Raw genomic sequence first — 4,154 nt, 5'->3', positions numbered from 1 at the left:
ATAGACAGATAAATAGATGATAGATGATAGATAAATGATAGATGATAGATAAATGATAGATGATAGATAGATGATAGATAAATAGATAGATAGATAGATAGGTAGAAAGAAAGAAAGATGATAGAGGAATAGACAGACACAGACAAATTACTTTTTGGCTTGGGTTTTCTAGGTCAACTTCATAGCCTCTCCACAGTCCAAGTAATTTTATATCATTGGAAGTAAGAAATGCTTCATAGATGACTATGAATTTGAGTTTGCCAAACTTCTCAATAAGTATGAAGTATATATGTATAGGGCAAAGGTCACCCAAAATAAAAATATATTTATAAATTATAACACTTTTTCTTTCAACCCCAATATAGTAAAATTGTTGGTAAACATCCCAAAACAATGATCATTATAAAATTAACTCTGGCTGGTGTGGCTCAGTGGATTGAGTGACAGCCTGCAAACAAAAAAATTGTTGGTTCAATTCCTAGTCAGGGTACATGCCTGGGTTTCAGGGCAGGTCCCCATTTGGGGGCATGTGAGAGGCAATCACACATTAGTGTTTCTCTCCCTCTCTTTCTTCCTTCCTCCCCCTCTCTAAAAATAAAATAAAGTAGAAGAAAATGGCAGGGAGGTAGGTGGGAGCAGAGTCCACTTTCCCCTGAGCACAGGTGGAACACCTGGAGGATCTTCTAAGGAACAGAGTGAACATCCAATGGTATCCCAGCATATATGAAGGTTGGGGGCCAAAATTGTAGAGGATATTGAAAAATCTGATGGTAAGGAGATTGTTTTCAGATGGTAAAGTACCAGGGACCAGTGCAGGGACAACAGCTGCTGCAGCCTCAGGCTTGGTGCCTGCAGGCCTGACACAGGAGTCTTGGAAGATAGCCAGGTCAACAGCTCCACCCCTGCCAAACAGGGAAGATAGAGCAGCACCAGAGAAATGGACCCAGATGCTTGAAGTTTTGGGGGCGGGGAATAGAGATGAAGTGGCAGACGCACAGGGACAGTGTTCACTCACTGAAACTATGGATTCGGGCTGGGTCATTACCAGAGAAATTGGGGAGCTGGGTGATGCCTGGAGAAGGGAGAAGAGTTGGGCCATGACAGACCCTGACCCAGACAGTCTCTGGTCTGGTTGGGAGGTTCAGCTGCATGAGAGGCTAGGCGCTTGGTGGGAGCAGCAGGCTTGAACAGGAGAATTTTGTTTGAAAAAGAGAATCTCTGTGACTGATGAGGGAACTCTCTTGCAGCAGCTGACCCTGCCTCCCCGGGCTGTGCCCCCACAGGCAGGCGAAGCCTTGGCCATAAGCCTGCCCTGATGCTCCAACCACAGGCACACACAGCAGCGCCCTGGCCTCATGGGGCTGGACTGGCTCTCTAAGAGGAAGGAGGAGGCGAGGAGGTGGCCCCCACAGAGGAGAATATCCATCAGGGCTCAGGGAGTTAGCAGTCCCCAGAAAGACTTAACTCAGTGGGGGAACTGAACTACCCTGAAGAGACTTTGAGAGTGTCTAGCACTTTGGACAGCAAGGAGGCGGAAGGTGGTGTGTGAGTTGTGGTTAATTGGTGCATCTCAGGGACAGCACAACTGGTAGATTGAAGGCATAGGCTGGGCACAGAAAGGAACTGGGGGCCTGGAAGTGAACTGAGGAACTGGGCTGGAGGATGGGCAACTGTGAAGAGTGCAGCCCAACTGTGGAGGATGCAACTTGGTTCCCATCCTCCCAAAACCATAGGAAGGGAGAGAAGTGAAACCCAACCCCCACAGCCTGCTATAGCCAGGAAGAACAGCAGACTTGATTGGCCAGTTTAAACTCAGCAGGAAGCTTTTCTTTCTATGTATTTTTTCTTTTTACTCATTTTATTTTTTCCCCAAGTGAGACAATAAGACCTGGCGTTGTGAAAGTACTAGAGTGAGGCCCAAAGAGGGATCACAAGGCTAATCCCAACAATTGAGAAATTGAGACAAATTTCACTTTGCTGTACCAGAGTACTTGCATGTTATTGTTTATTTGTATTATTGTTATTATTTTTCCATTATTTTTACTTATTTTATTTTATTAGTATATTTTATTTCTCTTCTTTCTGTTTAGTTTTTTTTTTTCATTTTATTTGTTTGTTTAATTGCATTGTTTGACTGGTTTTCCTTGTTCTCTCTTTCATAGTGTATTTTTAATTTTCCTTCTTTCACTTCACTTGTGTCCCAATAGCACACTACTCTGGGTTGTGTACTTCTTATTCTTGTTATTCAGATCATATAGTTTCTCTCATATGATTGTTGTTCTACTATTATTGTACATAATTGTTGTTCCATACAATTGTAAATACTACACAGCACCCCTCCCAGATCTATGCTCATTACACTGTCTTCTGGAACTTTATTACTGTTGTGGTTAACTCTATTCTCTTACATTACACCTATTTTCTATCCTTTACCCTCACTATATCTCATAATATGACCTCCCTCAAGCTCACAATTTTCTGGATTCAACTCACAATCCTTCCCCCCATTAACAAGAGTTTTATCTTTTCCCCAATTAGCAAGAGTTGTTACTTATAAAACAAGAGTTTTATAAGTACAGTTAACACTATACTTATCCAAACAATCTCCTATCTCTTCTCTAGAGGTTGGTACTTTCAATCCTATAGAATACACCCCCACTGTCTTAATCAACCTTTCTTTCTGCCTCCAACTGATCACATAAAAGAGTCGGTGGGAAATGTGAACACCAATATACCTGATGGAAGAGAGAACCCACCAACAAAGGAACCACCAACAACTAATAAAGGAAGATAATGGAGCAGTGAGGGGAAACCACATTAAGCCAGAAGAAATTGCCAAGGAATATTCCAAGTAATGAACACCAAAGGCCAGCAACTGAGACTACTCTATGCAGCAAGGATCTCAATTAAAATGGAAGACCAAATAAGGAGTTTCCCAGACTAAAGAAGCCTCAAAGAATACACCTGCTTGAAACCAGCTCTGCAAGAGATGCTAAAGGGTCTGCTTTAAGAGCAGGAAGAAAACCAGTGAAAGAGAGAGGAACACAGGTATGAAAAAATGGCAATGAATAAACACCTATCAATAATAACCTTAAACATAAATGGATTAAATGCTTCCATCCAAAGACATAGAATAGCTGAATGGATAAGAAATCATGACCCACACATACGCTGCCTACAAGAGACCCACCTCAGAAAAAAAGATGTACATAGACTGAAAGTGAAGGGCTGGAAACAAGTATTCCAAGTAAATGTATAGAAAAAAAAAGCTGGGGTAGCAATACTCATATCAGACAAAATAGACTTAAAAAAATAGACACAAAGAGACCCAGAAGGTCACTTCATAATGCTCAAGGTAAGAATCCATCAAGAAGATATAAACAATGTAAACATATATGCACCCAACATAGGAGCACCCAAATACATAAAGAAAATCTTGGAGGACTTCAACAAAGATATTGACAGCAACAAAATTATAGTAGGGAATTTTAACACCCCACTGTCAAAAATGGATAGAACTTCCAAACAAAACATCAACAAGGATATTGCTGCATTGAACAATGTCCTATATCAAAAGGACTTAAATGATATACATAGAGCCTTTCATCCCAAAGAAGCAAAATACACATTCTTTTCAAAGGCACATAAAACACTTTCAAAGATAGACCATATGACAAGACACAAAACAAGCCTCAACAAATTCAAGAAAATTGAAATCATACCAAGCATTTTCTCCAACCACAAGGGACTGAAACTAGAAACCAACCTCAAAGAAAAAAAAACCAATACACTCAAACTCATGTAGATTGAATAGCATGCTATTAAACAATGAATGGGTCAAGAATAAGATTAAGGAAGGTATCAAAAAATTTCTGGAAACAAGTGAAAATGAATTCACAACAATCCATGACTTATGGGACACAGTGAAGGCAGTCCTGAGAGGGAAGTTCATAGTGATACAGGCCCACCTAAAAAAGATAGAAATATTTTAAATAAACAGCCTAACCCTATGCCTACAACACTTGAGGAACAACAACAAAGACAGCCCAGAGCAAGTGGAAGGAAGGAAATAACCAAGATCATAGCAGAATTAAATGACATAGAAACTAAAAGCACAATTCTAAAGATCAATGAATCCAGGAACCGGTTCTTTG

This window comes from Phyllostomus hastatus, unplaced genomic scaffold, assembly GCF_019186645.2.
Source record: "Phyllostomus hastatus isolate PE091 unplaced genomic scaffold, TTU_PhHast_1.1 phas_scaffold_28, whole genome shotgun sequence".
In the NCBI taxonomy this organism is placed as follows: domain Eukaryota; kingdom Metazoa; phylum Chordata; class Mammalia; order Chiroptera; family Phyllostomidae; genus Phyllostomus; species Phyllostomus hastatus.
The sequence above is the reverse complement of the archived record's forward strand: the minus strand, read 5'-3'. Positions refer to the sequence as shown.